A 10000-nucleotide genomic window follows, 5' to 3' on the forward strand; every position below is an offset into this window, starting at 1 on the left:
AAAACAACCAGGCTTGAAGGTTGAGGGACTGTAAGGCAAATTAGTCTTTTAGCTTTACATGGCTTAACTCTCTCTCTCTCTCTCTCTCTCTCTCTCTCCCTCTCGTCGTGAGCCTGGTGACCATCATACATTCCAAGGAGCTCATTTTGTCATAATCGCTCATTGACCTAGCAAATTAGAATCACCATTGTGTTTTGAAAGAGCAAGAGCATTATTATCCAAACCCAATATCTTGCTTTTAGAGACAGTATGGGAAGGATATAAATTAAAGAAAACACATGTGGGGAAATATGAAGAGAGGCTATTTACCTGTCTAGTTACCTGTCACTATCTGTTTATCTATGTATCTGTCTATCTAATATGAAGAGAGTCTATCTTTCTGTCTAGTTACCTGTCTATCTTTACCTGCTTATCTATATATCTGTCTGTCTGTCTAATTGAAGAGAGGCTATCTGTCTATCTTGTTACCTGTCTAGCTCTACTTGTTTATCTATCTACCTGTCTTCCTATTTATCTATATTTAGCCATACACCTCAATTCCGGGTTTAGTGGCCACGCTGAGGCGCCTCCATGTCGTCCTGTCCACGCCATCAAACTGCCCTCCCTTCAACTCACACCCCTCTCATTCATATACCCCCTCCACCTCGTTCATACGCACTCTCCTAGTCAGTCTCTCACTTTCCTTTCTCTCTACGTGAACATACCATCTCAGGGTACTTTGCCTAACACTCTCCAGCACATCCACATCAACATCACAGTGTTCCCTTAGATGACTTTCAGCCCTGTTCAACCACCTACCTACCTACTTACCCTTGTACCAACCTTCCTGCTGACCCATGTACCAACCTATCTACTGACCCACCCACCAGCCTACCTACTGACCCACCCACCAACCTTCCTACTGACGTCCCCACCAGCATTCCTGTAACTTACCTACCACTCATCCATCAACCTACCTACCCACGAAAACAAATACAGTATCAATAAATAAGTAAGGCATAAGTTTGAAGATACAGTAGATTTACTAAAAACGCAGGCAAATAAGAAAGAAAATAATGATGATATATAGTTTTTAGTTATATTTATTGAACACTTTGGGGTTTTAAAAAGTTTCTGCGTCTGATTATTGTTGCATATTATCCTATAATTGTTTTTTGGCAGGCGATACTTGCTGATGTTCCCTTTGATATGTAAATGTTGTACCTGTGTGTTTGTATGTATGATGTGTGTGTGTGTGTGTGTGTGTGTGTGTGTGTGTGTGTGTGTGTGTGTGTGTGTGTGTGTGTGTGTGTGTACGTGAGAGCGTGTGTGACATGAGATAATTTGCCTATGTGCGTGCATGACGTGTGTGTGTGTGTGTGTGTGTGTGTGTGTGTGTGTGTGTGTGTGTGTGTGTGTGTTTATAGGGGCGTGCGTGCGTGCCCAGGTTATAGCCAGAGATCCCGGGGAATTTTCAGGAGAGAGAGGCAGGCAGTCAGTGTGTCGCTGGCAGCTGGAGGGGATGGACGCTCGCCCTCTCTCTCCTCCTCTGCCTTACCTCCCTCTCACTCACTCTCACTCTCACCTCAGCTCTCACTCATTCTGCTTGCTGGTGGGAGAATAAGTGAGAGTGAGAGCTGCCTAAAAGTGGGTTAACAGGAATATCAGAGCCAAAACAACCAAGCCTTAAAAATTGTAAGCTGACTGAGGACTAGATGATTTGTAATTCTGACAACACACTGGAAATGTTGACTGAAATTTGTGTCCGAGTGAAAAAATAACTATTCAAACAAAAACACATCTAAAAAGCCACTCCAAATTTTCCTTTTAGACTTGGATAGTAAACTGATATAGGTAATTTTTGTACTTTAGTGAATGATGCTTGATTAGAGAATTTAACAAAGCGGATCATATTTGTTACAGAATCATCTCCACACGCTACGAAACTCGAAAAAGGCTAAATATTTCACTACTATACTCGTACTCCACATATCATCTTTCACTATGCATATCAGTGAGTATACATATCAACGACACTGGCTTCACTATATCTGCTTTGAAATCCTGAACAATGTGTGAAAAACAAACGCTGTGATTTGGAAGAAGGAAAAATTAAATCTATTGTTTGCGAATAATATAGCCCCACCAACCTTTATCTCCTCCCACTGAAGTTATGCGGGAAAATAATTTAGCGAATGAGGGCAAGAAAGGATACAGGTGGAACGGAAACCAGGGACTCAATAATGTGAACTGGAAATAAAATCGACGACATTGGCAAGGACGGCTGGGGTGTCACCGGAGCGGGTGGAATGAGCAAGAAAGGCGAAAATTTATGACCGCGAAGAAATTGGCGGAAGAGAAGTGTGTGACTGCGAACTCTGGGATTCCAACACGATCTTATTTTATGTTGCCTGAAGTTTAAAGGAGAAAATTTACAAGGGGAAAGGAGAAGGAAGAGGAGGAGGAAGTTCAGTGATATATTTTTGAGATGCTACAGCCTTGACGTCCAGCGAAAGGAAATTGTTACTGTGGGGGAGAAATATTTGGAGGTATAAGTTAGCGGAATAGGGCGACATACTCCCTGGTACTTACAAATATACCAGCATAAGAAACGCCTGTCGACCCCACGAGGACGAGGGATATAATCTGAAACACTGGATAATTTTCTAATGCGTGACGGAAGCGATAAATGAATGAAACCAAGCACAAACCTAGGAGAGTAAACAGCGGCGAATAAATATGGAAATGAAGCGGAAAGGCATATAAAGATAAGTGAAGCTGATGAATTATGGAGAGACTCAAATGAAACTGGTGAACGAAATTTTTAGAGAAAGAGAAGCTGATATGGAAACGTGCATTGAAGTTTGATAAAAGAACAGAACTTAACGTATTGTGCTTTTGAACTGCGAGGACTTTGAAACAGCTGAATTAGAACTGACAGCAGAAACTCAGATACAGGCCAGGAATTTTGAACCTGCCAGAGCTGTTTTATACTCAGAAAGTGCCAATTTGAACACAAGAACAATTTTGAACTTTGAATATGTAACTTTGAGGACATAAATGCAGTAAGAATTATATATAGCTGTAACTTTGATATATATGGCGATTCCTTAGTTGATAGAAGCGACAAAAAGAGAAAAAAGTGATTCATCTAAACTGTTGCCAGAGAAGAGAGGAGGAGGAGACAGTGTTGCCAAAACAAAGTGTTCCTAACCAAGTCATGAGAGGAATATAACCAAGGTAAGATTATTCATTGATTTTTTGATTTATTTATTAATGTTATTTTCCATGTTTATCCTATTCCATCATCATCATCACCATCATCATCATCATCATCATCACCATCAACATCATCATCATCTTCTTGTTGTTCTTCTTCTTCTTTCTGTAATTTATTAATTTTCTTCTTCTTCTTCCTCTTTTTGTAATAATTTGTTCATTTACTGTCGTCCCTCTCCACCATCATCATCATCATCATCATCATCTTCATCATCATCATCATCATCATCATACGATTATTGTTGTCACTGATACTGTCACCTACAATTATAATCCTGCCTAAAGATTCTATCGGGTATCCTGATAATTCTCCAGATTTTCTACTTTTCTGCGCCTGTTATTGATCCCTTCGACGATGATGATGATGATGATGATGATGAGGAGGAGGAGGAGGAGGGTGATGATGATGATGATGATGAGGGTAAGGGTGATGATGATGATGATGATGATGATGATGATGATGATGAGGAGGAGGAGGAGGAGGAGGGTAAGGATAGTGATGATGATGATGAGGAGGAGGAGGAGGGTAAGGATAGTGATGATGATGATGATGATGAGGAGGAGGAGGAGGAGGAGGAGGAGGAGAAGGGTAAGGATGAAGATGGTGATGATGATGATGATAAGGAGGAGGAGGAGGTGATGGTGATGATGATTATGAGGGTAAGGATAGTGATGATGATGATGATGATGATGATCGGCTGCATAAAATAATAACTAAAAAAAAAGCAAATAAAAAAAACGTGAAGAAAAAGAAAAAATGAATTATGTATATGACTCAAAAAAAAAAAACAGTCTCTCTCTCTCTCTCTCTCTCTCTCTCTCTCTCTCTCTCTCAGTTTCCATGGCACAAAAATCTCGCTTCTTATTTTCCATTTTAATTTTACGAGATTTTGTGAGCTTTTTCCGATATCGTTTTGTTAATTACTTGCAAATATGGGCCCCAGGTTGCCATGTCCTCTGTGTGTCTGTCTGTCTGTCTCTGTCTCTCTCTCTCTCTCTCCCTTCTCTTCACTTCTGTTAATTCTGTCTCACTTCTTCCCTCCCTCCCTCTGTCCTTCTTCCTTTCCTTCATATCTTCCTGCTCCCTTCCTTCCCTCCCTCCCTCCCCCCCCCTTCCCACCTTTCCCTAGATATGGTAGTTATAGTCTCTCTTCATTCCCCTCCTCTCCTCCCCCCTCCACTCCCTTCCCTTCCTTTCTTCTCTCCTCCCCTTCTTTCCCTCTCCCCTCCCCTCCCCTCCCCTTCCCTCCTCTTCTCTTCCCTCCCCTCCCGTCCCCTCCCCTCCCCTCCCCCTCCCCTCCCCTCCTCTCCCCTCCCCTCCCCTCCCCTTCCCTCCTCTTCTCTTCCCTCCCCTCCCGTCCCCTCCCCTCCCCTCCCCTTACCACTCCTTTTCTTTTTTACTTTTTCTTTTTTCTTATTTTTCTATCCACCTCTCTCTGTCTGTCTGTCTCTCTGTCTCTCTCTCTCTCTTTCTCAGTGCACCTATGGGGAGATCGCGTGTTGTGAAGTGTAATACGCAGAATTAATAGGCAAGAGAACGGCTCAGTCTGCTGGTGTGGGCGTGGCAGTGGGAGTAGGAAATGCATAAATGAAACAGGGTAGACACTAATTAAGCTGACGTAGAGATTAAGGAAAGTGTTATATATGAACCACCCTGTATATATAATTTTAACAGGGGAGGGAAAATCTATCGAGAGTGAATTTGTCTGATGGAACTGGCCAAATAGATAGATAAATAGATAGATGGATAGGTAGATAGATAGATAAAATAAGAATGTAGGCAGGTAAGCATGAAATAATGTGATCATAGAGGAGAGTGATGGGGATGAGGTGGAGGCTGAGGATGAGGTGGTTTGTTCATTAGGAGGGACGTTGTATGCGTGTTGTTAATGACTTCTCCCAGGTGAATGATTACCTGTGCTGGCTTAATTAGGTCTTGATGCCTAGCTCTGTTGTGTGTGTGTGTGTGTGTGTGTGTGTGCACGGTACGGGGAAGAGTAATGGTGTGTGTGTGTGTGTGTGTGTGTGTGTGTGTGTGTGTGTGTGTGTGTGTGTGTGTGTGTGTGTGTGTGTGTGTGTGTGTGTGTGTGTGTGTGTGTGTGAAGGAGAATTGCAGTTAAAGTCTAGTTAGTAGTAATAGTGGTAGTAAAAATAGTAGTGGTGGTAGTAGTAGTATTATTTGTATTAGTATTAGTAGTAGAAGCAATGGTAGTAGTAGTAGTAGTAGTAGTAGTAGGAAGAAGAGGAGGAGGAGGAAGAAGAAGAAGAAGGAGAGGAGGAGGAGGAGTAGGAAGAAAAAGAAAAGGAGAAGGAGGAGGAGGAAGAGGAGGAGGAGGAGGAAGAAAAAGAAAAGGAGAAGGAGGAAGAGGAGGAAGAAAAAGAAAAGGAGAAGGAGGAGGAGGAAGAGGAGGAGGAGGAGGAGGAAGAAAAAGAAAAGGAGAAGGAGGAAGAGGAGGAGGAGGAGGAAGAAAAATAAAAGGAGAAGGAGGAGGAGGAAGAGGAGGAGGAGGAGGAGGAAAAAGAAAAGGAGGAAGAGGAGGAGGAGGAGGAAGAAAAATAAAAGGAGAAGGAGGAGGAGGAAGAGGAGGAGGAGGAAGGGAAGATAGCGTATGCAGTGAGGGTCGTTTGTGTAGACGGAGAGGGGTTGTTAAGACGATCAGAGAAAAGGCAGGTGAGAGAGAGAGAGAGAGAGAGAGAGAGAGAGGATGGTGACGAAGCAGTGCGTGAATGTAGAAAAAACAACAGATAGATAGATAGATGGATAGATAGATAGATAGATAGATACAGGAAATGTCAAAGAAATAAACTAAGGTAAGAATGAAGAGAGGAAAAAGGGATAAAGAATAGCGGAAAAAAATATAGAAAAAGAAGATAAAAGAGAGAGAGAGATAGTTAGGGAGAGAGAGAATGTGAGAAAGTGAAAGAGACGGAGGATGAAAGAGGGAGAGAGAGAGAGAGAGAGAGAGAGGTCGATAGATAGAAATATAGATAGATATACGGACGAATCGATGTATAGATAAATGTATAGACCATTAAATAGATGAATATATAGATAGATGTAAGGATAGATAGATAGATAGACAGACAGATAGATAGACGGGAAGAGAGAAAATAGCGAAGGAAAGCAGGATAGTAGACGAAAGGAGAAAGAGAGGGAGATTACACAGGAGCAGAAGTAGACATTAAATAGATAGAAGTTAGATAGATAGACAGATAGATTAGACTGATGGGAGGAAAAGTTGGGAGGATTGGCCGATAGACTTAGAGGTCCCTTGGGTAACATGAGCTCTGATAGGTAGATAGATAGCCAGATAGATAGAAAGAGATAGATAGAAAGATAGATAGATAGATAGTCCAATAGATTAAAGATGGAGAGATTGAACTTAGTATTTATGTAGATAGATGGATAGTCCGGTAGATAGATAGATAGATAGATAGATAGATAGTCCAATAGATTAAAGATGTAGAGATAGAGCGTAGTATTTATATAGATAGATGGATAGTCTGGTAGATAGATAGGTCGATAGATAAATAGTCCAGTAGATTGATAATGGAGAGACGGCTTAATATTTAAATAGATAAAGAGATAGATATAGATAGATGTCTGTTTAGTAGAGATAAAAATAGCCCAGTAAATTAATAGGATCTATCTGTCTACCACTTTGTCTATCTATCTATGTCTATCTAGCTATGTCTGTCTATCTATCTTTCATTCTATCTACGTATATGCTTAAGATATATATACATACATGATGAGAGAGAGAGAGAGAGATAGAGAGGCGATAGATAGAGCAGGCTGATAGACTTATTGCCCCCAAGGGATCCATACCATGAAAGATTCCCAACTCTCTCTCTCTCTCTCTCTCTCTCTCTCTCTCTCACTAAGGGAAAAGCGTACTTTGATTTCGCTCAGATTTTCCTCCGTTCCTCATTCCTCCCCTTTCCTCCCTCCTCCACTTCCATCTTTCCTCCTCTTTCTTCCTTCCTCCACTCCTGTCTTTCCTCTCTTCTCCACTTCCATCTTTCCCCACTCTTTCCTCCCTCCACCACTTCCATCTTTCCTCCCTCCTCTGTTTCTCTCTTCCTCCCTCTTTCCTCCTTCCTCCATTTACATATTTCCTCCTCTTTCTTCCCTCCTCCACTTCCATCTTTCCTCCCTCCTCTGTTTCTCTCTTCCTCCCTCTTTCCTCCTTCCTCCATTTACATATTTCCTCCTCTTTCTTCCCTCCTCCACTTCCATCTTCCCTCCATCCTCCTCCTAATGCGTTTTTCTTCCTCTCCTAAGCAAATTGTCTTCTACTTTCTTGTTTTCCTCCTCCTTTTCCTGGTGTCCTTCCATAACCTTATCTATGTCCCCCTTTTCATGTCTTTTTCTTGATTTTTCTTCTATTTTTTCTTATTCTTTACCTGTCAGTTTCCTTCCCTCCTTTATTTTCTTCTCTTTTCTTTATTTACTTCCTTTGCTCCTACTTCACTCTCTTCTTTCCTCATTTCTTCTCCTCCTCTTATTTTCCTGGATTTTCCTCACCTCTTTCCTTCCCTCTTTCTGAATTCATGTTTCCTCTTCCTTTTTTTTCCTCTCTTCGTTTTCTTCATTTTTTTTCTTTCTCCCTCCTCTGATTTTCCTTCCTCTGTTGATCTTTTTTTTTTCCCTCGTTATTTTCTTTTCTTCCTGCTTTTCTTCTTTTCTCTTTCTCTTTTTCCCTCATTCATATTTTTTCCCCTTCCGTTTTTCTTGCTTTCTTTCAATTCCCTTTTTTATCATTCTCTCTCCCCATTTTCTTTTCCCTAATTTTCCGTCCTTATCTTTCATTCTTTTTTATATTTCTGTTTTGATTTTTTCTTCTGTCATTCTCTTGTCTTAAAAATTTCGTATATATATAGTTTTTTCTCGTGTACTAATCTTTTTTTTTTACTCTCGATTATTTTTTTCTCGATTTAAAAGTATATTCGCCTTTTGCCTTATCCACTATTCCTCCCTACAGTTCCCCTTCCTTCCTTCCTTCCTTCCTTCCTTCTTTCCTTCCTTCCTTCTTTCCCTCCTTCCTTCCTTCCTTCTCTGTCCTTTCTGTCTTCCTCCATTCCTTCCTTTTCTCCAGCCTCTCTTTCTTCCATCCCTTCATCTTTTCCTTCCTTTTTTCCCCTCTTTTCCTCTCCTTCCATTCCTTCTTCTTTTCCTTCTTTCTTTCGACCCGTTTCCTCTTCATCCATTCCTCCCTCCTTTGCTTTCTTCATTCCACGCTTTTCCTCTCTCCATTCTTCTATCCTTCCCTCTTTCGTTCCTTCTTCCTTCCTTTCTTTCGCCCTTCCTTCATCCTATTGCTTCCCCCTTCTCTTTCTTTTGTCCTTCCTTCCTTCTTTCCTTCCTTCTTTTCTTCCTTCGTCCTTTGCTTCCTTCATTCCACGCTTTTCCTCTCTCCTTTCTTCCATCCTTCCCTCGTTCGTTCATTCTTCCTTCCTTTCTTTCGCCCTTCCTTCATTCTATTGCTTCCCTCTCCTCTTCCTTTTGTCCTTCCTTCTTTCCTTCCTTCCGTCTTTCCTTCCTTCCTTCCTTCCTTTACATTTTTCAGTTCTCCTTTCCTGATTCCTGCTCATTTCAACTTCGGTATTCAAATATTTTTCTCTTCCTCTGCTTCCGTTCCTCCTGTCTCGTGTGTGTGTGTGTGTGTGTGTGTGTGTGTGTGTGTGTGTGTGTGTGTCTTTCTGTCTGTCTCTGTGTCAAGGTATAAAATTCCTCTCCCCAGCTTTGTTCTCTCTCTCTCTCTCTCTCTCTCTCTCTCTTTCTCATTTTCACATTTTTATTTTTCTCTCGCATTTCGAAGTGATTATTTTTATACGTGGGAGCGTCTTTAGTATGCGGCCCCGTCCGTTTGTCTCTTATTAGTGATTTTTGAATGAGATATGGTGGCTTTAATTACGTAAGACTTTAGTGATTTTAGCGAAGCCTCACTACACCACAGCACACCACAAAAAATCACCCTCCCACACCACAGCACACCACACAAAATCATCCTCCCACACCCCACCCCACCACACCACATCACATCACATCACATCACACCACACACAAAATCACCCTCGTACACCACACCACACACAAAATCACCCTCGCACACCACACCACACACAAAATCACCCTCCCATAACACACCACACCACACACAAAATCACCCTCCCATAACACACCACACCACACCACAATAAACCCACACAAAATCACCCTTTCATATCACATCACACCACACCACGCCACATCATACAAAATCACCTTCCCACACCACACTTCACCACACTACACCACATCATACAAAATCACCTTCCCATACCACACCTCACCACACAAAATCACCCTCCCACACAACACTTCACAAAATCACCCTCTCACACCACACCACACCACACAAAATCACCCTCCCTCACCACACCACACAGAATAACCCTCTCACACCACACCACACCACAGCACACCACACAAAATCACCCTATCACACCACACCACACCACACCACACCACACCAAGGAAATATACCGAAGCTTCCGCATCCATTTTTTTTTTTCACTTGTCCATATCACTGAGCAGAGATTTTATTATTATTATTATTATTATTATTATTATTTTTATTTTTAGTCAATTAAATTTCCCTTCCTGAATCAATTAAATGAATGTTAATCTTGTTAGGCTTCTCTCCTGATTGGTTTCGATGGCATGCACCGAAAAATGTATATAATACTTTTTTTGATA

Source organism: Coenobita brevimanus, chromosome 86 (genome assembly GCF_032717465.1).
Source record: "Coenobita brevimanus isolate Jiangsu-jjx chromosome 86, ASM3271746v2, whole genome shotgun sequence".
In the NCBI taxonomy this organism is placed as follows: domain Eukaryota; kingdom Metazoa; phylum Arthropoda; class Malacostraca; order Decapoda; family Coenobitidae; genus Coenobita; species Coenobita brevimanus.